A 26,884-nucleotide genomic window follows, 5' to 3' on the forward strand; every position below is an offset into this window, starting at 1 on the left:
CTGGGGAAATTATGCAAGAAGATATATAATTAACTTAAATGTGACTAAAAGGCAGACATGCAGTTTTTGAACCTTTAATTATCTTATTCACTGTAACTTCTTCTTTTTAAAGGCAAAGCAAAAGTTTAGAAAAATCTATTAATAATAATTGAATATTTACCACTTGTAGCTTTTTAAAAGTCTAACACATCCTTCAAATAAAAGTATAAACATGGACTAATTTCAACTCCATTGAACAGATATTTGTTTTTGTTTCCTGGGCTTTGTCATCTTAGGGAGACAGGCTGGATGTGACTTCAAAAACAACTGTATAGAAAAATGTTTATTTTATTTGCAAACTTAGAAATATTTTGCAAGTTTACAAATAAACAGAACAAATTCTTCTCCTATGTAGCACTGAGAAGGTTTTTTTAAACTTTCATCTTTTTTCTTTTCTTTCTTTATTATTTTTTATATCATCCAATGGGATTTACTTAGAAAATGATTCCTATCCCAAAGAAAATATTTAGGCAGATTTATTCATATCCTTGGTTTAATGTGGATAGAAGCAGCCTAAGCATATTTCATTGAAGAAAGGAAATATTGCCACAGTTCCTCTTACATATTAACAAGTGCTTTATACTCCAAAAAGGTCAAAACATTCTATATCTTTAAGAATTTAAACATCCTCAAAACAGCAGCTTCTAGACAGGAACACAGTAGTATTTTAACTGCCAATAACGAAGCTTGATGGTAGTTTCAAGCAACTAGAAGGGCAGGGAAAGTGCTTACAAGAACACACACTAAGGACTAGTATCCTTGATGGCTCTGGCTGGCATTGCAGTGGTCACCCTGGGACTGATCAGGTCCACCCAGTGACAGCATACATCTGAGAACTTTTAGATGGGGCTGTGCAAATCATCTGGGTTTGTCTAGAATGGATCTTTTAGGGGCAAGTCAGAACTTTCTACAAGATCCCAAGAGCATCAATCCTTGTTTCACTCTCCACATCAAAGGAGATCGCCAAATCTTGCTGCTGGTGACCCACTCGATCTAAGCAAAATTGATGGCAACCAGGCCCCAGTATACAGTCAAATAATTAGGGGCATCCTTGTGAGTTTCTTGAAATGGGATCTGGCCTGCGATGGATCACTTCTCTCAACCTTCTGCCGCTCCCTTCCTTTTCCTCCTCCCTTTCTCTGGGCCACTCCCACACTGCCTTTTACTTTAAATTACAAAAAAAATGTTTTAAAGCAAAAAAAGAGGCTTTGGACCCGATTCTCGAAAAAGCTGCACCTGCATATGTAAAGGACCTGTTAATGCCAGGAAAGGAAAGTGATTTGGGACTGACTCAAGGCAGGGAACTACCCAGTGAATCATCGCTGACAGGGTTTCTTTGGAGGTCTCCAGGGTTTCTTTGGAGGTCTCCCATAAGAACCCCGACCTAGCCTAGCCCTGTTCAGTTTACGAGAGCTTAGCTGAAGGTGGTATGGCTGCCAGCCACATTACTCATTGGGGATATTGAGTCATACACGTTTAGAAAGGGTGGGCACAGAACATGAAATATCCCTAAGGTGTTTTGCAGCTGGAATGATGCTGAGCCACAGAATGATGGAGCTCAACTTCTAATTCTGGGTCTAAAGTGCACGCCTAATCTTCATCTCACTCGTTTCTTGTTTATGACCTAAACTTTCGGCAAACTGCCCCTTGTAACAGTGTTCACACATTTCCAAATAAGAATGTTTACTATTTTTTGAGAGGTGGAAATGGAAAAAGAGAGCACAAAGTACATTTCCTTAGACAGTTCAGACCATTTGATCCATCCTGGGTGGAATGCCCTTTACTTGGGATTTTGTATATGTTTAAGCTGTAAGAAACATTTTTTGTTCTTCCTTGTGCTTTAGACTTGCCTCTTAATTCTACTTGGGTAAGTTAACCTCAGAAGTTAGATCATGTCCACAGTAACGTGCATGAAATTCTATCACATACCTCTGTCTTGCTCTCCATTCAGGTTGAATGCAATCTTTGAATACTGGCTTCGCAAGGAGAGGAATAAATCTATCTTTTCTTTCAACCACTGTTTGCTGAGACTTTATCGGTTCAAGCCATCCCCCCACCATATCCTTCCCAAATTCCTCTTTCTTATCAAAAGAAAAAAAATTGATAGCGCTTGCTTGTCTGTTTTTTCCCTCTACCTTCTTTATAAAGTTCCTAAATACATTCTTTCAAGTTTCATTTAAACTGGGGCATTTGGTAAGTTGATAGTTACAGCTTGCTCACAGCTGTGGGAAAACTAACATTAAAAAATAACCAAAAAATAAAAATAACCAGCTCAGAAAAATGGCCCATGCACAACATCTTTGAGTTTTTATGTTTTATTAGCAATTTGGACTCATTACTGTTTGGGGGAGGAAGGAAGGAAGGAAGGTAGATGTTTCTGCAAGCTGTTTCTTTAATGTATTAAGCAGAGTTTTCCAATCAGGTTTAACGCAACCCTGCCCGGTCCTTTCAGATGGGCTACAGGAGATCCCGGAAACGTTGAGCATTGGCTCCCGTTCTCCTCCACCCCCCAACCCCCAACCTATACCTTTCACTCCTCCCCTATTTCGCATCACTGAAATTAATTATCCCAGAGCAGAGGTCAAACTGGGTATTTCATGAAGCTTCCATAGAAAAATGAGGTAACCTCCTTATCTCAACCCAATATGCTCTCTGATCTTTCCTAGCTTTTGTCTTCTTCATAGTCTTTTGGGCAACAGCAAGATTACCACTTACAGCTACCGCAGTGTCACTGTGGTTTTGAATTATGACGGCCAGAAAGAGCTGGGTAATATTTAATAGCTTGAGATCACAGACTTTCCTGACACCATACTTAGCCAGGTCTGTCTTTCTTTCACAACTCTCATTATTTGTACATGTTCTGTGACTTCTGGGGAGAATATACTATTTCTAAAACTCTCTTCTCCTTTCCTTCTTGCTCTTCCACTATTAATCACCTCCACCTCCCTACCCGAAAAAAGCTGCCCATTTTGCTATGGAAAAACATTAATGTGGACGAAAAGAGTTCTGTTTCTAATCTTTTATGCCTTTTGGTGAATCTTTGGGATATAAAAACAAACTGCACGCTGAAATAGCCTCTGTGGCAAGCCTCAGGAAAATCACCAATTATCACATTTGAGAAAATGTTAAATATACAGGCTTCGTGTCTTCCAACTCAGTTGCTACTCTTTGCCTAGGAACACAGGAAGGAGAACGATGGAAAAATGGCAGGCACAAGAGGAATCAGAAGAATGAAATAGGAAAAAATCATTTATTTAAACCCTTACCTTCAGAGGAAGGAAGGGAGGGAGGGAGGGAGGGAGGAAAAAAGGAGGTGGGGAGGAAAGAAAAAAGCGACTTATAACATTTTTCTCTTTCCATAGACAAAACTATTTTTAAAGTTCTATAAGGAATTGAAACTGGAAAAGATTTGGAATCTGAAATATCAAATTGTACTCGAAGGGCTGAATTAGCTCAATGCTCCTTGATTTGACACATAGCTGGAAGACAAGAATGTTAATTCCACCTCCATCAACAAGATGACTGGTTCAGCTTGTTTTTCATGACAAGGCTGAGAGCTCTCCAGTGGAAAGATATTAGAAAGTAAGTAAGCAGAAAAGTCCTGTAGGATGGGTTTCTAGGGCTGCACAGCTCTTAACTGAGGGCCTGGGACCAGCAGCTGCAGCATCGCCCGGGAACTTGTTAGAAATGCAAATTCTGGGCCCCAGTCCAGACCCACACAGCAGAATCTCTGAGGGTGAGGCCTAGGAATCTGAGTAATTGCCTTCCAGGTTAATTTTTCTGTGGACTGTTTGAGAGGCACTGTAAACGTCCTTCCCCCCAAAGATTTTAGCCTGCACTTGGGAAGGAAGAGTAATGATCAATCCCTCGTTTGATAAAATAGTAGGAGTACTAAAGCACAGGAAAGAATACATGACAAGGTGTAGAAGAACACATTTCTCCAAGGGGGAGGAGGGGAGGGAGAGGGATGGCCTGGGAGTTTGTGGTTAGTAGACGCAAACTATTACATTTAGAATGGATAAAAACAAGGTCCTAATGTATAGCACAGGGAACTATATCAAATCTCCTGGGGTAAACTACAGTGGAAAAGAATATAAAAAAAGAATGTATATATGTGTATAACTGAGTCACTTTGCTGTACAGCAGAAATTAGCACAACACTGTAAATCAACTATACTTCAATTTAAAAAAGGGAAAAAAAGAACACATTTCTTATGAGCAAAGGAGAGAGGAGGGTAGAAAAAATGAGCACACACACATACATAAATAGGGAAGATGAGAATCATTAAATTCCTAGAAGAAAAATAAATACCGGAAATATATGGGGAGAGAAATCAAATCACCATATGAGAACAGGCTTTCAGTCTCTGATACCTTGGTCTAGAAACCAGAGATTGTTCCAACTGGAAAATATAAATATGGAATCTTAAACCAGAGATTTATGGTCCCATCTTGCCTTAGGGACTCCTTGAGGCTTCACACAGCAGGGGGGAGATATTCCTCCAGGTGATATCCTATCCACATATTGACACACATAAGAAGTGGATTTTACTAACAGAGGAAACTGTGATCTTTCAACTATACTGATGCCCTCACATATATCTTCCTCCATAGCAATGAGTATTAACTAGTAAACCTGATACTGAAACCAAATGGGCAGACAATTGTTAACTCATAAACCAAAGGCTCTCTCATCCCTTCATTATCCTCCTTGAGAGAAACAGAGACAGAGCTTGTCCAGGGCTGAAGGCTCTGGAGAAGCTTCCTCACACATCTCACAGCATATTCATGGGTCAGCTCATTAGGGCTGGGGCGTGTGTGTGTGTGTGTGTGTGTGTGTGTGTGTGTTGCATGTATATATGTGTGTGGAGGGGGCAAGTGCTTATATCAAACTTCAGAGAGAGATGACAAGTCAGCTTTATGGTTTGGCCCCCAAAGACTTGCTGTGGGGAGCAAAAATCAACAACCCTGCGCTGTGCAGGTTTTAGCGGGCCAAGTTTAACCACCATTTCCTGCCGAGGCCAGCACGAGAGTGCGCTTACCCACATCGTGTTTGGAACGCCTCTCGGTGGTGGTGTAAAATCCTGAGCTGCGATGAAGCCACAATGGTGAAGTCACCCACCACTGGAGCTTTGTAGGTACTCAGGGGGTCTCTGTTTCATAAAAGTCCAAGCCCCTGGAATATCATCTTGGGTTTTCTTCTCACATTTTTAATCAAGGTTAGTGGCCGATCAGAGCCATAAGGCAGCCTTTTTAACTCCCTAGATCATCAGAGGAACGACCAGACTTTTCTTCTGCTTGCTTCCTTTAGTTTCCTCATCATGATGTGACTATGTTCTCTAGGTGATCAGGAGGACTGTGCAGCCAGCTGAAAGAGCAGCTTATTTTCCTGCTGTTCACTAGGGGGTTCACTAACTCATCACCATGTTGTCCCGGGGGTTGGCATGCACAGACCTAATGTGAAATGCATTCATAGGAAATGGATCCAAACAAAGAACTGTGTTTCCCTGTGACATGATGTTTCTGCCCAAGTACAGCAGGTCAGTTTCCTTCACAGCTGGCATGTTTGCCTGTTATGACAGGAAAAGCAGTGGTCATTTATAAATTTTACATTTCTCTGCAACTTTCATATTAAATCCTCATTATCCTCCCCTTAAAAATAATGTAATTGGTTCTCAAACTTTCTGCAAATCCAAGAGAAGGGTAGTGACCCAAGCAGGATCCCCCCCTGCCCCCGATAAGGACAGGTGAATGAGTGTGCCTTAAAGCCAGAAGAATCAGAATGAACTTGAAAAAAATCAATCAACTGTGGCTTACTTAAGAGAGAAGTAAAATTCAGAAAGTACCAGAGCTTTAATGAATTCTGTGACTGTTTCAATAAAGACAGGGAGTTTTATTTATGAAGTTTAGTCTCTCTAAACCTAGCAAGTAATTTATGCTGACAGATATGCAAACAGCCAGATAAGGAGTTGAGAAAACTTTTCTTTCATGCAGATAGGGGGAGAAGCAGTTTCTAATGACATGGAGACTGGGTTCCATGGAAGTTAGGGGGAGAGGGGTGGGGAAAAGAGAGAATATTTAGAGGAAAATCTTTATTCCCATCCAGTATATTAATTTAAGAAACATTAAGCGTCTAGCAAAAGTGATATATTTAAGTCATAAACAAGTATGATGCAATAAATGCTATGGGAGCACAGTATGATGTGTCAGGAGAAAGACCACTGGGAATGGGGGTTGAGGAAATGAAGCATTTAAAGAAGGCTCTACTGAGGAGGCAACAACATCTGAACTGGGGTTTGGAAGCCAGGGAGAACAATTCCAGAAGCAGGAGTCGATAAGATCCTTGAAGAAAGGGCCATGTTTTCATCTTCCACACTCGACTCCACCCCTCCAACTAAGTTCAGCCTATAGCGAAAGCTCAGTTGATACTAGGTGAATGGGTGTTGAAAGGCATTCAGACAGAGAATATAGCACTGAAGAGGACAATGTGACATTTTTCCCTCTGTTCTGATCATATCTTCTAGAAAATCCTCAAATTTTCTGATCCAATAATGGTACCCTCTGTCTTTTTGCAGTATTATTATAGTGTGTGTATATATATATATATATATATATATATATATATATATATATATATATATATAAAACTATATATATATTTCTTTTTTTTCTTATTTCAAGGAGAGGTAGGTATATGCACTTGGTTTGCCATCTTGAACCACTGTATTTGTATTCCATTTTTGTTTTTTAAACTCATCACTTATTAGAGATACCAAATCATACTGAAATTTAGCGTGATTTAATCCAATTCGTACTGAAATAGATTTTCTTGCGTGTGTAAATTAGGAAGCAGCTTAACAGCTAAAAATAATTGTAAAATGTGTTGTCACAAAATGATGTGTATAACTTCGTTTCCAGTTCCTTCTGCCAAAGGATACCATGAGGATTAATAATAAAATGTTGGTCAAAGGCTTTGGGCTCTTTGTACGCAAGGCATATCTGGCTACAGGACAGTGTCACGGCCTACTGAAAGAATAAAAAACTGCTGAAATGGGTTTAGGAAGAGTGTGCAGCTGATACCTTAAACTTCCTCTCTAGTGAAAAAAAAGTGCCTTGTTGCCTCTTTTGGAGCCTGGGTTGCCCTCCTTTGCTTAAAATATCTGACATCCTATCAGGCATTTAACTCTGAACACCATTTCCATCTTCTAAAGTGCCACAGGAACTGATTCCAGCTGCTGAGGGACTTTCCAGATATTAAATAATCGCCTGCAAAGGCTTTCCTCACGGGTGCCTAATAAACAGGAAAAATCCCATCCGCCTGGCACACGTACTGAGTAGGTTGTTTAAAACAGACTCTCTTGCACATTTGTGAACGGAATGAGCCAAGAAGGCAGCGTCCTGAGGCGGAGGACCAAATAAAACGCTCAGTCTCATTTTGGAGATCTCTCCACCTGAAGACTTATTATAAATTATGACACATATATCATACTTAGTGTCTATTTATGCGTATTTAGTACATAGTGAGACTTAAAGGTGAGAGAGACCTGGCCAGTCGAGGGACTACTGAGGAAGCACTCATTCATGGCAAATAGCCTAGAGCATATCTTTGTGCTGTTTTTCTCTTATGACAGGAGGCTGCTATCTCTACCCATGTTTGTCTCCAGTTGTGCAGCAGCTGTCAGCCCTTTTCTTAGCCCCCTCCCCAAACTAGAAACTCAGCATGGCCTTCCTATCACCCCTTGCTTTAATCAGCTCGGAGTCTGAGAAAGCCAGGCTGTGTCCTCCAGGGAATGCCAGGAACTGCTGGTGGGCCACTTGGCCAGACCTCAGCGAGCTGTCTATACGATAGCGTCTCTCACGTTTCTCTATGCGTGAGTGCAAATGTGCTTTATTCAAGGATGCCTGAGCTCCGAGTGCAGCTGCAAGGACTGACTTCTCTTGCAGTGAAGATAATTGCTGTTTGCACAGAACAGAGACTCTTGCCTCCACCACCAATGTGAAGCATCTCTAGCTTGTGTGACACCCCAAATGAGAGTCAATCTAACAAAAGAAGCATTTAAAACAAAACAAACACTCCAATCCGTTCATGGGCAGAGGTATAGAGGAGGGATGGTTTTGACCCAAATTCTGTTTCTTTCTCGGTTCAGGCAACCACAGAGTTGGTCATGAAATGAATTTTCACTCCTTGACTTTGGACATTCTACCCTATTCATTGGAAAATAAAAGTCTGGGGCATGCACAGGAGAAATGGCTCCAAAAAGCAATTAAAAACTCATCCTATCATTTGTCTGTAGCCATAATTATCCCTGGTGTGCAAGCCATGCTCCACCCTTATCAGTGCTTTTATTCATATTGCATGCTCTGTATTAAGGAGGACAAAGGTGTGGACTTAACGATGCTCATGGTCACTAACATTGTTTACGCAAGAGTAACCTAAGATAGACCATAATGTGCCTGCTCAGTGAGCAGATGAGAAATGGAACCAGCAGTTCATCATTTGTACAATCAGTGTTCTCTGTGTGTAAACAAAGAGATTTACACACACAATAAAGCAATAAAAACATCCTTCAGAATATTTCTATGAATGAGTTTATGACTGCACTCTAATGAGCCATGTCAGCATATATCTAAGCAGCTGGCTTAGGATAGCTGATTGGTTCCACTACTTCACAAAGGAGACACAATGACTGGAATAGAGAGCTTTGGAGCAATTTTTTAAAGTGTAGCCAAGGGGTGGGGCTGGGGGTGGGGGTGGTGATGAGGAGTAGAATTGCAGAGACCAAGGGGACTGAGGATCAACTTAGCTCTCATGCCACGAGAGAGAGCTGTCAAAGCAGACTCGGGCTTAGTCCTGAATTCCTCCTGATCTGAAAGGTTGTATTTGGAAACCAATTGTCCAGAGACCTCTCCTTGGAACTTTGAATTGGTCACCTACTTCTCCAGTACATGGCATGAAAATTCTTTTATACAGCCACATCCACCATACCCTTAAGACCCTTTGTCAGGATGGCAGATGCGGGTGATAAGGTTGGTGCCTTACAGATGGGACAGGCGTGTTTTCAGAAGGGATTATGTGTGTTTGGGATCATTATGCCTGGAAACATATCCTATGCATCCCATGATTTGAAATTCTCTAGGAAAGTGCCTTTTCCTCGACTTTTCTTTCCTCTACATAGTCTCATGGGTTGTCCCATGAGTTGGTTATCTTGCAATATTTTTCAAAAAAGGATACTAAAAGAGGAGTTAAAATCTTCTTATATGCAAATGTACAATGTACGAAAACTGGTTTGGTATAATCAAGGAGGAATGCATTACAAATAAAGTGCCCTGGAATAAAATGGCAATAACTTCCCTCTTTAAACCCCAGGACAAGTGAAAGTGCTGACAGAGCAGAGATGTACTTTCTTAGGTCTCTCCTGTCCGTTCACTCCCTGGGCCCCTCGTCCAGGAGAGAAGACGAGGAGCTTGTACTGACAGCCTTTTTGTGGTGCAAATCCCAATGAGCCTGGTTGGGACACTGGTATTCCCCACTCTAGACTTTGAATCCAGAGTTCAGATCATTTATACATCATGCTGCTGTCAAAATCATCTGATTTTAACTCAGAATATTGCTTTTCTTATAGCAAAGGAAGAAATTATTAGGTGCAAATAAATGAGAGTGACTTCTTTTTAGTTCATAAGAATGTTGCACTTAGTGATTTCATCCAAGAGCCTAAACCACATTACCATATTGATTCTGGGAATGAGGAAGGCTATGTCAATGTGGGTACATTTAATTTTTTTAAAAATAAATAAAATAAAGAGTATCTCAATAAAACTCTCTCCCTATCCCCATCTTCATAAAATATTTTCTTTATTGTTTTCATTTTCAGCTGAGCTAACTTAACTTATGTCCAATTAGAGTCCAGTTTTTATCAAAAGTGCCTTACTGGTTATTGTTATGAGTAATTGTAATGATATTGTTATGTGACCAGTGCACAGAGGGGCATAGCTGGGCTGCATTTTAGACAAGTTCCCAAACAGATCTCTATTTCTTTTCTCTCCTTAATCAATAGAAATGTTATTCAATAGGCTCAATTTCCTACATTTCAAAAATGTTTTAATGAACATTTTAATGAAATATGTTAATGAACTGTTGGCTTTGATGGGGATTAATTAAACCTTGGCTGTTATTCCTTTTATGGTCTTTGCACAATGCTCAGTTGACTGAGGACATTTAGAGCTCACCCAACTGAATGGTTGTGTAAAACAAAGACACAAGCAAAAACTCCTATTTGTTCATTGGTAAATATGACACCATTATAAAAGCTAAGCTCACCCATACCATGACTAACAGAAACCTTTAAGTTTTTATTTTATTTAAGGATTTTTTGGTATAAATTTTCAGACAGCAGAAGTTTAAAAAGTATACAACAAAAACCTCAGTACCCACCACTGAAAATGAGAAATAAAATGTTACAAATAGGATTGGATTTTTACCCATAACCCCCTCCCAGGCCCTAGTCACTCCCCTCCCCCAACTATAGTGGTCATGGGGTCGTGAATTTGGCAATTAGCATCCTATGTCTACCTTTATACTTTTTACTACAAATGTGCGTATTTTGAACCTCTCACTTTTCAGCCAGGATACCAAGTTGGTATCCACTGTGATGCTTGGTTCTATGGGAGATATTAAAATATAGTAATTTTTTAATTTGCAAGAATATTGCCCATATGCCACCCCATGCCTCCAAACCATTTGTAATCTCAACACTGGTGACCCTATTTTCCAAACATACAAAACGAAGTACAGCATAGGTAAATGAATTATCCAGGGTCCCACGACATCTCAGTAGCAGAGTGAAGAAGAAGACAGCATGCAGGCCTCCCACTCATGCCTCCCACTAGCCTATGATACTGTTGTGCTCTAGTGCTTCATAATATATTTATAAGCGCTCCACGATATGTGATAAATCATTATGTATTGATTTAAACAGTGTCATTTGCAAGCCTCAAAGCGCTTTACTGTATTACATACATGAAGGAATCAAATCACTTTGCCAGCCACCGACAGGCAGGCTGTACCTGGCTAGCAGAGGGGTGTCAGCAAAACTCCAAGGCAAGCTGAGAACCAGGAGAGGAGTGAGTTGCACTGCCTCCTGTAAGCAGCAAATCTTGGCTAATTGCTGAGGAAATATGCACTAGTGTATCTTAAATTTTTAATTGCTTGGATAGAGAGAGAATCTTATTTGCAAAAATCAGTGTTTTCATTAGAGGTCTGTTGTGTCAGAAACTTCAGAAGTGTAACGTATACTGGCTACTGGAAAAGAAAGACTGCTTTAACCCATGCAGGAAAGGCAAGTACATGAGGAAAATCCATGTGTTCTTATATGCAGCCTCAAGTAACAGGCACCTGCCAGTTTCTTTAAAATGCCTTTGGAGCCGAAAGAATTTCAATGGTCAGGGCTTGAGATTTTAAAGCTCACTCTAAAGGCTGTGATGTGCTAAAGCCAGTTGCACCAGCTTTGGGGGAGCCAATTGTCAAATATTCAGGAATCCTGTAAGCGCTTCTTAAACTGTTATGTTGAAATGGTCATACCACTAGGAGCACAAAAATCGGTAAACCCTACAAATCAGGACTATCCCCTGCAGGAAGCTGGTTTACCAGCATACCACTGCTTCTACACATCTTTTGGGAGGTGGAATTTGCACTTGAACCTAATTTTTACTGGATTCTGAAATGAGTCTTTTGAACAGTCTATGGATTCATTCACAGATAGTTGTTATGGGAAAACCTCTTTGTACCTGACTGGTAAATAATGTGAGGGATGTCTCTCGTGTTCTCCTGGATGAGTGGAAAACTATATTTTCCCGAAGTTTAAATCAGGAAATGGCGATCATGGAAATAGCTACTTCTAAAGAAATAAAATAAATGTATAATGAATGTTTTCACCCATGTTCAGTCGGGCTCAATAAAACACTACTTGCCTTCATGCTGGAAATTGGAAAGGGCATGCCCTGTCAACACACTGACAGGTTACAGAATTACTTCTGTTCCCAAGAAAATCACTGCACCTCAATATCCTATCAACCCAAAGTGCCTCAAAGGGAAAACGTTCATAGATGTTTAGTGAAAATGCCCAGTTCTACTTTTCAAATGGTAACTCTAATTTAATTATTTATGGATAGCTCTTCCAGGATAAAAGTCACTGTCAAAGTGGTACCTTCACATCTTTTGATAAAAGAAATATTTTCTATTAGATATTAACATTTTGCGTGGAAATTGTCCAAGGTAATTACTCCAACTCTCTGCCAAATCAAACACACTGGGTTACTTATTTTCTTAATTTCAGTTTTTTCCTAATTTTTGTTTCACTCATGTCTGGGGGTAAAGGGCTCAATGTCATACCAAGTCTCATTGAAAAAGATAAAACTGTCATAGATAGAAGAAACAAGATTGAATTTGGAATATCTGTCACCACATTTTTCACTTTTGGGGCATGTGTGCAAAGGCAGCTGGACACCAATCATCTTTTACTGACTCAGATTTTCCCTGAACTTACATGACAGCCTGCAATGAAACTACATGTTTGAGTAGTGTCATAGGAATCCATCATGATCATCCCATTAGCAAGGGGCACCTAAGAGAGCTCAATCCCAGGTGGATGTGTGTGGGGATAGTTATGTAATAGTAGTTTATCGAGCATCTATCTGTGTACAAAGCAACTTGCATGCATTCTCTCTAACCTTTACAATATTGCTCCAAGATATTATTATTCCCATTTTATAGATGGGGAAACTATGGCTCTAAGAAAGTAGAGAGACCACACAGAAAGTATAGGAGACAGAATTCAGACCTGCTCTAGCTAGCCTTTTTCCTTTATACCACCTTTCTCAATATAATGCTATCTCAACTAGATCACAGAATAGTCCTCTCCCTTCTATATCTGCTTTTTATAAATAGCCATGTTTTGACATTAATAAAATTAGAACCATTAAGAGTTTAGGTTACTAGAATAAACTTCTTTGAAACCATAATGTGGAAACATTTCCATTACAGCTGTAAAGCAATTTTTAAATGGGAGCTTTCGCCTTAGGTGTGCAGTTGTGAATTATGAAATGTCATCTGATTATTCTAACTGTAATAATACTATTAAGAGTAGAAAAGTCATTATTTAAAATATAAGATATGAGAAATTAATATAAAATTTGAAGTAGGGCTTGCTATAAGTTTACATTTAAAATAAAGTTGTTTATCAATTGTTTTGGGAGCACAAGATTACTCCATAGCCAAAGTACACTATTTGGTTATGTTTACAAATTTGCACAATAACGTCAATATCTTTCACTTTTTTTTATTACCTATTTTTATTTTATTTATTTTATTTTTGGCTGCGTTGGGTCTTTGTTGCTGCACGCAGGCTTTTCTCTGGTTGCGGCGAGCAGAGGCTACTCTTTGTTGCGGTGCGCGGGCTTCTCATTGCGGTGGCTTCCCTTGTTGCGGAGCACGGGCTCTAGGCGCGTGGGCTTCAGTAGCTGCGGCGCACAGGCTCAGTAGCTGTGGCTCGCAGCTCTAGAGCGCAGGCTCAGTAGTTGTGGTGCACGGGCTTAGTTGCTCCGTGGCATGTAGGATCTTCCCAGACCATGGCTCGAACCCGTGTCTCCTGCATTGGCAGGCAGATTCTTAACCACTGTGCCACCAGGGAAGCCCAATGTCTTTCACTTTTAACCACAAAAAACAAGTAGGTCAAATGTCATTTATCTTGTTTTACAAATGAGGAATTAAGGCTCAGAGGTATAAAGTAGCAGAGCAGACTGAAATTCAGCTCTTAAGATTCCCATCCAGTGTGTACTCCACCATAGCACACAGAATAGTGAACTTATAAAAGTTTCAAAGAGTGAAAGCTCAAGAGACAGGTGCAGCACTGCCTATGAAAGAAAAACAATTCCAGCTCAAAATGCAACCTGTGCTGTTCATAATGCAAATAGCACATTGAACAGGTAAGTTGTGATGGGAGGAAAGAAAGTTAAGCAAAATGTTAGGTCTGGCACAGGTTGGTACCCAGTGCTTGGTGGATGAAAATGGACCAGAAAAAGTTGAAACAGAAATAGAAAGGCCCCAAAGTCGTTCTAAACCTGTGATTCAAGTTCATTTAGGGCTTGTTCTATATGTTGCTACACGTACACTGCTACAACATTAATAAGGCATCTGGTGAGGCCACTTTTTGAATGTATTCACTGAGAAACACGCTTTCTCCCCAAGAATGCAGTTACAGTCTTTTGTGTTATTTTTAGCATAGTCTCCACGACAGTCTAAAAAGACGGCAACAGTAAACATACCTTTAGTCACTACTGTGATTTTCAATAGAATTTACCTGGCCCATGCGAAAGTCTATTTGTTAAAGCATATATTTGTTTTACAGGTTATTTTGCCAGGAGGTGCAAACCTGCTTTTCCTACTAATTGAAAAAACAAACAAACAAACAAAAAAACCAATGGAAGCAAAATCATGCCCTCGAGCAATGAGCTGTCTTTATATTCCCATTCCTTCTTTTACCACCAGTGCCAGCGCTGGATTGCTGCCACCACTGCAGGTAGCCTGTAAAGGGGGTTTTGTTCCCATTCAACATGGTACTTTGCTTTCCCAGGTCACCGACCCTTGCTATCTTTATGTGAACCAAGTAAACACATCAGAAAACTTCAATTCAATATGCCAACGTCCAATAATCAAAGATGATTAAAATCACCATTTGTTTCCTCTTTTTTAAAAAAAGATCATTGAATTTGAGATCTAAAGAGCCATCTGCTACCAAAGGTATTTACCAGTCTTGGTGAATGCATACTTAGTTTGGAAAACAATTGGTGATATTCTTTTTCTTTGTTATTAAGAAATATGTATTCCAGAAATTTCTGATCTATTTTGTACTATTGAACAACATAAAATTCTGATGATTTGTTTCCTATTAATCTTAACATTAATTTCCTATGGAATTAAAAATGCTAGGCTGATTCTTCACAGCCTGGTGTTTTGATGTTTTAGTGTTCCACGTGAAAGGTTTGAGACTACCTGGATCTACATGATTGAAACAGCATAACTGTGGCCTGTCAGAAGCAATCAATTCAGGCAGCTAAATGATGTGTAAATGGAAATGGCCACACAACTGACTTAGCCAGGGCAATCAATACTGCTTATGAAGAGAGCAAAAAATGAGCACATCTGCTGGGCTATGGTCCCATTCAATGGCTATAAGTAGATACAATTTACAAAGAATGTGGACAGAAAACCTTGCTCCAGAGAATCTGGATTTCCAGGGTTATGTGAAATGTCCATCTCAGCACCTGGCTCAGAGAAGGTATTTAAATATTACTTTTCCCCACTTTAATCTGGTCACAGAATGTTTCAAGTATTTAATTGATTACACATTTTCAGTATCAAGTACAACCGCCAAAAGCAGATATTATGGATTATTGGTATGTACACAACTTAAATGATGGAAACAGGTGTAAATGGGGCCCAAAGAGTTACCTACTGATTGTGCACATTTTGTGGGACATGGCCATCAGTCAGCACATTTTCAAAGTGAACGGTTAGATGACTTTCAATTCAGAGAGCTTCTTCTGTTACACTTTACTGTTCTTGATATTATCCTAAGTGTTTTCTAGTAATTAGATGGCTTATTAGAGCATTACTTCAGGACTATAATAATTCTGATATTTCATATGTGGCAATAATAAAAAGGTAAGTAATTTGTTCCAAAACACTATGTATGTATGTTTGTATGTATGTATGTATCTATCATCTATTTATCTCTATTTATTCATTCCTTCATTCATTTAATCATTCATTCGTCAAATAACAATTGATTACCTTCTATTTGTAAGGCACTACAAAGGACATAAGATATAATAAGACATGGTCTATTCCTAAAAAACATTATTATTAGTTTAGTGGGAGGATTGTGGAAAAAAAGTCTCAAATGAAAAGGCAAAACTATCTTTTCTGATCCTGAGTCAAATACATTCCAAGTGGGTTGAATACTGTCTGGTGGTCTGGAGGATGACCTACGCTTTATGCCATCTCCAAGGTCAGGGCTTGGCAAAATTTTTCTGTAAAGGGCCATCTTTGCCAGCCACATAGCCATACGTTCTCTATTGCAACCCTTCTATCCTGCAGCAGTAGACAGTATGCCGATGAATGGGCCTGGATGTGTTCCAATAAAACTTTATTTGTAGACCTGAAGTTTGACTTTCATATAAGTTTTACATATCAGGAAATATCATTCTTTTGATTTTTCTAATCATTTAAAAATGTAAAAACAATTCTAAGTTCATGAGCCATATAAAAGCAGGTGGCAGGCTGAATTTGGCCCAGGAGCCCTAGTTTATCAATCACTGTCCTAGAGTAAAGGAAGGCATTTTGGTGTCTCAAGCTCAAAGTTGTGATGTTAATGATGGTAAAACCTGACACATTGACTCTTCCTATGTGCTAGGCACTTTCCAGACTCAGTACATGTATTATCTCATTTAGTCTCACAATACCTGTTGAAGCAGATACTTATATTATCTTCCATTATAGATAAACAGACACAGAGAGGACTTAACCTTCCTAAGGTCATTACAGTTCCACTCAATTTAGAGAGGATGTGTGTCTGAGATTCTGTGTGTATGTTGGGGAGGGAGTGGCCAAAGGTCTCCATGGGAACAGGGTGTGCACCACAAGTGAATGGAGAATGAAAAGTTCCGCTCTAGCCAGTGTGGAATGGAATAGGGAGGGAGGCGCAAGAGGGAGGGGATATGGGGATATAAGTATACGTATAGCTGATCCACTTTGTTATGCAGCAGAAAGTAACGCAACAATGTAAAGCAATTACACTCCAATAGTGATGTTAAAAAAAAAAAAAAGAAGAGTCAAATACACAAAGCCACCTAGAAATTCGACCCATACACTCCAGCCCCTTCAGTGACCTTGGATGAATATGCCCTAAAATTAGCTAGAAGATCCCCTTTGGGAATTTGCGAGTGTTTTTAGAAATTCCCAGGACAGCTGGTTCCAGGGGCAGATCTAGGACTCTGCTGGATTCTTAGATAAACTCACATTATTACATCAATTGACTGAGAGGAGAAGTTCATAAAATCTACAAGTATAACGCAGTTGCTGTTGAATACCTTCAGAATCTGACAATTGAGAATTTAATCTTGAGAAAAGCTTCCTCATAAGGTGTCTGGAACTTTGGAAGCCAGCCAGACCTGGGTGTGTGTGTGTGTGTGTGTGTGTGTGTGTGTGTAAGAAGGAGGAAGTCAACCCCTCAACAGTAGTGCCCCAACATGAAAAACAGGGTTAAAATCTACTCCACAGAGTTAAAATCTATTCCCCTTCCGGTCTCTTTCTGCAAATTTTGAACAAGGTGTATATATAAACTCTGGGCCGAGGTTTAGGCATGCATGGCTTCATCCACCTTAACAAAAACACTACTTATTATATACACACATTTCCATCTGCTCCAATGTCTATTCTGATTGCATACAAAAACTTAACAGGACAGTTTAGTCAGCTAGAACTGCAAGTCTCTTTCTAAACAGAACTGGAATGAGGCTAATATATGAGCCATCAATTAGACCATTTTCAGCAGAAGTGAAGTGCACATCTGAAGAGTACATAGTGGCCCTAAGTATGACCCCACGGCTGGCCAACATGTCTACTCCTTGACAACTATTAATAGGCTGATTGGCAAATCATATGAAAGCACTTACATGGAGAAAAGGCCTTTGTATGTGAAATAGCAAAATAAAGTTCAGCTTGAACTCTTTTTAAAAAAAGAAGTTGGCAAATGCATGATTCTGTTGCACTAAATAGTTATGTTAGTATTAGTAACAGCTTCTCACTTTCTGGAGTTTTAATTATGTCTCTTGGGACTGGGAGAAGGGTGAAGGCGGGGGATACAGATTTTAACAGCTTACTTGGTTGCTATCCCTACCTTTACTGCTGTTGAACTAAAAAAAAAAAAAAAAAAAAACCTCCACAGGCTAAAATTCTTTACATTGCAAATAAAATAGTTCTCCCCTGGTTTTTATCAGCATGGGTCCCACAAGGAACGGACAGCCGGTTTATGTCAATGAACAAGACTTATTGTTTTCAGATTTATTTTTTTATAGCAAAAAAAAAAAAAGGTTGGTGTTGAGCTTGAAACAAAGGCAACAAAGAACAATGTAGACTCTAATTTGGGGTTCCAGCACAATTGCTGGGTTGAATACAGGCCATCTTGCACCCAGCTATTTGTGGAGGACTCATTAATTTTGATGCTCCTCTTGAACTTTCTACACATCATGGCCTGCACACACATGAACACAGACTTACTCAATGTGCACACATGCTTTTCTTTTTACCCAATGGACAGATGTGTTTGCTGTGTGTGTATTTCTGGTCTCCATGATCCATCCCTAAAAACTAATGGGAGAGGGACTGGAGGCCAGAGAAGCAGAAGGTAAAGAACAAAAGAGAAATCCTGAAGGACTTGGGATATTTTGTCTGGGATAAGAACAAGAAGGTGACAACACACCTCACCAAGCTGGATTTATAAAATCTTTTCTTATTTTAGTCTAACTCAACATTTCCTTTCCCCTAGAGAAAATTATGTTGCTAGGAATGCAGGAGACCCAAAGCACAAATTTTTCCGGAAATAAATGTCTGTATTCCTCTACCCTTGCCAAGCCTGAGGATAAGCCCCTTCTGGCAGAGTGGAAAGAGTACGGATTGGAAGTCAAGAGATCCATTTGCTGGTTCTGGCCCAGCACAAAGTTGCTACGTTGATTCTGGCAAATCACCAAACTCTTTTGAGTCTCAGTTTCTTTACCTGAACAATGACCTTTCCAAGGGCCTTGTCTGGGTCCAACAGTTCCTGATTCCATGCTTTCCTCTTTGAAACTTTAGCCCCATCTTCCATAAGTCAAAAATAGTCCCTCCAGCCATCACCTGATGGGGGCTCATTTGTCATGGCCCTTCAAATCCAGCTTCTGGATTGTTCCCAAAGAAATTATTAACCATCAGGTCCTGAGTTGCATGGGAGTAGCCTGGGACAAATAATCTCCTCCAGGGTATTAACTAGCACTGACCCGAGGTTCTTAGCTCCCAGGAACATTGTGTTTCCATTAGGGATTCTTAAGAGGCCAGAATGAGCCTCCTCTAATAATGAAATTCTGGTCCCTGACTTGAGGTGAAGGTGTAGTTTTGGGTGATGTCTTTCAGTACAACACTCATCAACCATTTGGAGAAAACCAACATTCCGAAAGGAAACCCAGCTGTGCCAAAGATTTAGAATTGGAACAAGCAGCAAAACATGTTTGAGAATGGATTTTAAAGCACTGACAATGAAGCTCTGAGGAAAAACGGAACTAGATATTAAAACTCCTTCTCAGGACCATGCTGCTACAATGACCAGTGAAGTGAAGGTGAGGAAAAAATTTTCTCTCAGTGCACTGGGGAAGGGGGTCTTGCTCTGGGGAGCTAGGTAGGAATTATCAGCTTGAAGAAGGGAAGACATGAGTTTCATGCCTTTACAGGAGGTATGTAATTTTAAAATGCTGTCCTGTCACATTCTCAATGTCAAGGCTTATTTTCTTTCGGCATGTGGCCAGCTCATATTTTGTAATCCCTTTTAATTATGGAGCTCACTGTATGAAAGTCACTTCCATAGTTCTTCCTAAGATCACTGTAAATTTTTTTTAAAAATGCTCTCAATCTAATTTCCTTAATCCAATTTTGTCACAAGAAATCATTGGATAGGAATAATATAAAAGAAGCATTTTCCTCCAAAGGGTGATATGAACTGCCAAGTATCTATAGTTTGGGGTAGTAGTTGTTGAAATTGTTATTTTTGCATGGTTGTTGTTGCTTTGAAAGATGTTTGATCAACTTTTTACCAACGTCACAATGTTTTGGCATTCTTTAGTCCATATGTGATCACAGTCAACATACCCCAGAGGTGTTGTCATTGAGTTCATGTGCTAAAAATGGAAAACGTCTAAGTAGTATCAGCGAGGTGAAGGTTGCTCATCACATTTTTTTTTTTTTTTTTTTTTTTTTTTTTTTTTTGGTGTGAGCAGCCTGGTGGAGAACTAGACTCTGTGGCTCAGGCTCTTGATTCACTACCTAGAACTTCACAGCTCGGCACTGAGCTGACAGAACAGAGCATCCTGCTCATTTGCCTCCGATGCTCTAGTGCAGGTAATCACTGAGGTTAGCATTTTCAACCAAATTCTTCCCAGATCTGAGATTGTGAGGCCAGGTTTCATCCTGTATGCAGTGGATACAGAGGGATTATATTCCTCTTTCATGTCCATCTGCTTGTGTGTGTGTGTGTGTGTGTGAGACAGACAGAGAGCTCTCAAGTTTTTGCAGCTGTGGGTGCATGGAAGACCACAAACACGACCAGTTGTGAGTTCCTGTGGTCTCCTGAAGGACTGAGAGATATTTGTTTTGACTCCACAGCACCACTGCTGGCCTCAGGGTTGAAATTCTTTTTTTTTTTTTTAATTAATTTATTTTATTTTATTTATTTTTGGCTGCATTGGGTCTTCGTTGCTGCACGCGGGCTTTCTCTAGTTGCGGCGAGCGGGGGCTACTCTTCTTTGCTGTGCGCGGGTCTCTCATTGTGTTGGCTTCTCTTGTTGCAGAGCACGGGCTCTAGGCACACAGGCGTCAGTAGTTGTGGCTCACGTGCTTCAGAAGTTGTGGCCTGCGAGCTCTAGAGCGCAGGCTCAGTAGTTGTGGCGCATGGGCTTAGTTGCTCTGCGGCATGTGAGATCTTCTGGGACCAGGGCTCAAACCCGTGTTATTGGCAGGCGGATTCTTAACCACTGTGCCACCAGGGAAGCCCTGAAATTCTTTCAAGTGTCAAATAAACCTCCTTTATAACTAGCTCTTGCCTGTCGTAGTTTAAACTTGGTGGAGAACTGGGTTCTCTTACATAGTAGATAAGACAGGACATCAGGATTCCTTACCATCTGCTCTTGGTGAGCTTCAGATAAGGCTTTGTGTAGTCTTTGAGTCCATGTTTAATGCCCAGCTGCATTATTCAAGTTCCAATGAGAAGCCAACAGCAAGGAATGATGGATACTTTGTTTTGAATTTTCTCACACACTAAAAAATTGAAATATAGATTCCTTTTATTAAATATAGATGTATGTTCATTGCTCACTTTTCAGAAATAAAAAGTATACAGTTCAGGAAGAATGTAATAAATACCACAGAAGTCCATATTTCTGTTTCTTAGTTCATATCTCTTGGGACATAAAAATTAAACCTACTGAAATGCTTACTCCCTTTTCTAGAGTAAATGTCTGCTAACATTTTAGCGCAGCACATTTGTTTTAAGGAATTTTGTTTTGTTGTATTCTGACTTAAGAAGAGACCTATGCTTGCATCAGAATGTTGGACTTATTCTAGAAAATGCTCAAGGCCAAACAAAGATAAGACTAGGCCAAGAAACTTATCAGACCCTAGTTGAGTATCAGGAGAAATTGAAATCATTATGCTGAGTCATTACTATTTAGTCGGTCCAGAGAAACAAATGCTATGAAGCATTCATGAAGTACAGCAGGGAGGCTACTTGGCTAGGTATGGGCATTACACATTCTCAGTCCAATATATTCCATTAAAATTTTTTTCAAAAAGTGAAGCCAGAATGTATTTCAAATAAGTAGAGGTGCTAATTTTCCTTTCATGCAATACATAATCAGGATAAAAAAGATGAATGTAAACATTTTATTTCTCTGAAATTTGGGAAGGAGTGCACAAAGTATTCCCTACTTACGATCTAGCCTCCTGTTCAAAGAAGACAGAATGTCCAGATTTGGTTCTCTAATTTGCTATGTGAGTTGAAAAAAATCATTGGTAGATGATCAGTCTCAGTTATTCATCTACAAAGTGGACTAATTTCTAAAGGCTATGTGGAGTATATGTTTACTGATATAAGTTATAATAGTAGCAATTGCATTGACATATTCTCTTTAAGATTTAGAGAGAAAGAACATGTATATCGTCCTGGCAACCAGTTCTGCATTTATGTGTAATATATATGTTGTATATGATACATATATGTCTGATCTCTTTAAGATAGTAAGTTGAATGAAGACTGGGCCAAGATTTTCTTGACCAACACTATAGGGATTATTACATATTATACGTGTTTAGTCTGTATCTTTGCTGATATACCTCACAAGAACCCTTGCACCAGCACACACAAGCCCAGAAATTTGATAAACATTGGAAAAATATAGCAAAAACCATTGATTAAATATCTTAAGTCAATGTTTATACCAAGGGAAGGAAGTCCTGTGGCTAATGACCATAATAACAAAGATTCCAAAAGACGCATACTAATTTTCCAAAGAAGATGTGTCAAGCTATAAATTGATAAGACCATGCAGTCTGAAGCACTGAGCTATCTGAATTCTTAATTTCCAGACCTAGGATCTACTAATCTTCCTTGGTCAAACTATTTACCAAGTGTTTTTGGAAAAACACAGTGACACAGTAAAAAATAAAATTAAAAATTGTAAATCACCAAATACTTTACATTTAAACATAAGTTCTTAATTGACTTGTAGAACTAGAAGGATTCAGCAACATCCTCAATTCACAGACTGAAGAATGCAACTTCTTCCCCACCAAAGGGCCTTCATCCCTTGTTCCTTCTGTGAAAATCCTTTTCCCTCTGCATCTTCACGTGGACAGCTCTTTCTGATCCTTGGGGTCTCATCTGAAACGTCACTTTTCAGATAAGCGTTTCCTACATAACCCATCTAAATCTTTCTCTCCCTTGTCCTTCGCCCTCTTCCATTAGTCTCCTTTTTACCACCCTAGTTGTTTCCTTTGTACTGAGTGCCATCACAAATGGTAATTAGATATTTAACTATTTTATACTTGTTTATCATCAGTCTACAAGCTCCTTGAGAGCAAACTATTATATTAAACTCTACATAGGAAGCCTCTCATACAGTGCCTACCAAATGATAGCCTCTCAAAAACCGTTTCTGGGGTGAGTGAATGAATGAATGAATGAATGAAAATTATAGGGCCCCACTGAAGCTGGAGATTTTCTAAGCTCAGAAGCATCATGTGATCAAGTTTGTGTTTGAGAAAAGTAACTCCAGCTGAAGAGTGTGGAGGCTGGATAAGAGAGACCACTTAGGAGACTAGAGAAGGGATGATGAGGGGCGGAACTAAGGCAGTTATGGTAGCAATGAAGACAAAAGAACAAACGTGAGACTTTCAAAATCAGTAAATACTACATAGAACAAAAACTACCAGGTTGTAGGTTATGTAGGAGAGTTTTAGATGACTACGGTGATTTATTCATTCCACAAATAATTGGCGATTTAACAGGCAGGCATGATACCTGTTATCATGGAGTTTATAGTCTAGGAGAGGAGGCTTAAAACAAATCATTATATATAAACAAATTATTTTATTATACCTGAAAAGCTACACAGAAAGAAGGTGACCAGGTGTATGGTGTGGCCCTCGCTGAGTCAGGAAATGCAGAAGGAAGAGCAAATCCAGAGGAGGAAGAAGATGATAAATTCATCAGTAATGTGGTATTAATAATCCTTGCCAGTCCTTTCAAATGTGATAATCACATGTGCAAAAGCTCTAAACACATTCCACAGATGAAGGCTGTTACTATTACTCCTCTGTGTCCTTCATCTCCCCAGCAGAGAACCCCAGACATGGTCCCTCTAAGGAGTATAGGGCATAAACCAGAAGCACAAATACGGCTTCTGGCCACTCACTATCTGTGTGATCTTGCGCTTCATTTTCCTCTTCTATTAAATGAGGGGTATTGTGTGCATTTATTTGCTTATTTAAAAAAGAAGATTAAAATATGAAAAGAAAAAACCAGCACATTAAACTTTTTTTTAGAAAGGAGGAAATTGGAACAGATGATCTCTCAGGTTTCATCCAAGTCTGCAATCCTATGTTTTTGTTGCTCAATAACTATTTGTTGATTTTATTTGATTCCTTTGGCATGCTCAGTTGACTGGTGGCTGGACATGCTTTTGTTCATCTCTTCAGCAATCTTGGCGCACAGATCTGAGCTACATGCAACAATGGCATGACTTGGGAGCAACTGAGAATTTTCAGGTGGGCTGCCAAGAGTTTGGGATGCACCATGTTAACTGCACGTGCCTTTCTGAAATGTGACTGGACCCAGAAAACAATATGAATGAGTGAATAAAAGAATCAACAGAGACACTGTAAAGCAGAAAACTGAAATAGGTTGGTCCAAAAATTAGCAACCCTAAACCAAAATAATTATACATAGACCACAGAGACTTTCAGAGTCACTAAATAATATATAGAACACAAACTACCAAGTTGTAGGTTAGGTAGAAGAGTTTTGGGTGACTATGGTGATTTATTCATTCCACAAATAATTAGGGATATAACAGGCAGGCATAATACCAGTCATCATGGAGTTTACAGTCTAGGAGAGGGGACAAATAGATAGAGCACAGAAGAAGTATAAAGTTAGAATACTGTCGACTAAATTGGGGAGTTTATGGTTTTAAAACGGCTAATATCTCTTGCATCGGCAGCTTGTCAGCTGAGTCAAACATTCTAATAACCCTTTCATGGTGATAAAAAAGACTGAAAGATCTGTCAAGATTGGTCTACTGATTTAAGTACATTAGGTGTTTCTTTTTTGTTGTTATTTAATTTTAAAAAGTTTTAATTGAAGTATAGCTGATTTAAATATTTTATTAGTTCCAGGTATACAACACAGTGATTCAATATTTTAATAGATTATACTCCATTTAAAATTATTATAAAATATTGGCTATATTCCCCATGCTGTGCAATATATCCTTATAGCTTATTTATTTTATACATAGTAGTTTGTGCCTCTTAATCCACTACCCCTATTTTGCCCCTCCCCCTTCCCTCTCACCACCGGTAACCATTAATTTGTTCTCTATATCTGTGAGTCTGTTTCTGTTTTGTCATATTCATTTGTTTTATTTTTTAGTTCTACATATAAATAATAACATACACTATTTGCCTTTCTTTGTCTGACTTATTACACTACGCATAATATTCTCTAGGTCCATCCATGTTGTTACAGAATTTCATTCTTTTTATGGCTGAGTAGTATTCAACTGTATATATATATATACCACATCTTCTCTGTCCATTCACCTGTTGATGGACACTTAGGTTGCTCCCATATTTCAGCCATTGTAATTAATGCTGCTATGAACATCGGGGTGCATGTATGTTTTTGAATTAGTGTTTTTGTTTTCATTGGATATATACCCAAGAGTAGAATTACTGGATCATATGGTAGTTCTGTTTTTAGTTTTTTGGGAAGTCTCCATACTGTTTTCCATACTGGCCACAACAATTTACATCCCTACCAACAGTGTGCAGGGTTCCCTTTTCTCCATGTCCTTGCCAACGTTTGTTATTTGCAGACTTTTCAATGATAGCCATGCTGACAGGTGTGAGGTAATATCTCATTGTGGTTTTGCGTGGCATTTCTCTGATGATTAGCGATGTTGAGCATCTTTTCATGTGCCTGTTGGCCGTCTGTATATCTTCTTTGGAGAAATGTCTATTCAGGTCTTCTGCCCATTTTTAATTGAGTTGTTTTTTTGATATTGAGCTGTATGACCTGTTTGTATATTTTGGATATTAACCCCTTATCTGTCATATCATTTGTAAATATTTTCTTCCATTCAGTAGGTTGTCTTTTTGTTTTGTCAATGGTTTCCTTTGCTATGCAAAAGCTTTTAAGTTTAATTAAGTCCAATTTGTTTATTTTTGCTCTTATTTCCTTTACCTTAGAAGACAGATCCCAAAAAATATCGCTATGATTTATGACAAAGAGTGTTCTGCCTAGGACTTCCCTGGTGGCACAGTGGTTAAGAATCCACCTGCCAGTGCAGGGGACATGGGTTCAATCCCTGATCCAGGAAGATCCTACATGCCTTGGAGCAACTAAGCCCACGCGCCACAACTACTGAGCCTGTACTCTAGAGACCGTGTGCCACAACTACTAAGCCCGTGTGCCACAACTACTGAAGCCTGCGCCCCTAGAGCCTGTGCTCTGCAACAAGAGAAGCCACTGCAATATGAAGCTCACGCACCGCAATGAAGAGTAGCCCCCGCTCACCGCAACTAGAGAAAGCCCACACGCAGCAATGAAGACCTAACGCAGCTAAAAATAAATAAATAAATAATAAAGAGTGTCTGCCTATGTTTTCTTCTAGGAGTTTTATGGGTTTTGGTCTACATTTAGGTCTTTAATCCATGTTGAGTTTATTTTTGTATATGGTATGAGAGAATGTTCTAATTTCATTCTTTTACATGTAGCTGTCCAGTTTCCCCAGCACCACTTATTAAAGTGACTGTCTTTTCTCCTTGTACTTTCTTGCCTCCTTTGTCATAGATTAATTGATCTTGGGGCCTGGGTTTATTTCTGGGCTTTCTATTCTGTTCCGTTGAACTATGTGTCTGTTTTTGTGCCAGTATCATGCTGTGTTGATTACTGTAGCTTTGTAGTATAGTCAGAAATCAGGGAGCATGATACTTCCAGCTTTGTTCTTTTTTCTCAAGATCGCTTTGGCTATTTGGGGGTTAAGTGTTTCCTGTTCCATGAGAACAATAAGCGTCTTTTTGCATTTTTTTTTCTTACTTGCAGGTAAATGCGTTCCTAACTGATATAGTGCTCTACCCTTAAGCTGCTTATATCTCCTTGAAAAGGCAATTGTAATAGTAGAAAACATTTTTTAAGATGAAAATATAAAATTAAAGGAGGATACTAGAGATACAGATTAAATTCCTCTAAGAGTTCAGAAAGTAAGG

The 26,884-nt window shown here is 39.3% G+C and overlaps 1 protein-coding gene and 1 long non-coding RNA gene across 9 annotated transcripts in view; one reads left to right on the forward strand and one right to left on the reverse strand.

Annotated features, from left to right (window-relative positions):
• The window catches only part of CREB5 (cAMP responsive element binding protein 5), a 404,519-nt gene that overhangs the window by 151,131 nt on the left and 226,504 nt on the right, over positions 1-26,884 (reverse strand). The gene's annotated exons all lie outside the window — the stretch shown is intronic.
• LOC132371919 (uncharacterized) lies at positions 19,136-26,263 on the forward strand. The gene is made up of 3 exons (XR_009505012.1): positions 19,136-19,464; positions 24,053-24,160; positions 25,865-26,263. It is a non-coding gene; the product is annotated as an uncharacterized LOC132371919 (long non-coding RNA).

The sequence above is a fragment of the Balaenoptera ricei genome, chromosome 9, assembly GCF_028023285.1.
Source record: "Balaenoptera ricei isolate mBalRic1 chromosome 9, mBalRic1.hap2, whole genome shotgun sequence".
Taxonomy (NCBI): domain Eukaryota; kingdom Metazoa; phylum Chordata; class Mammalia; order Artiodactyla; family Balaenopteridae; genus Balaenoptera; species Balaenoptera ricei.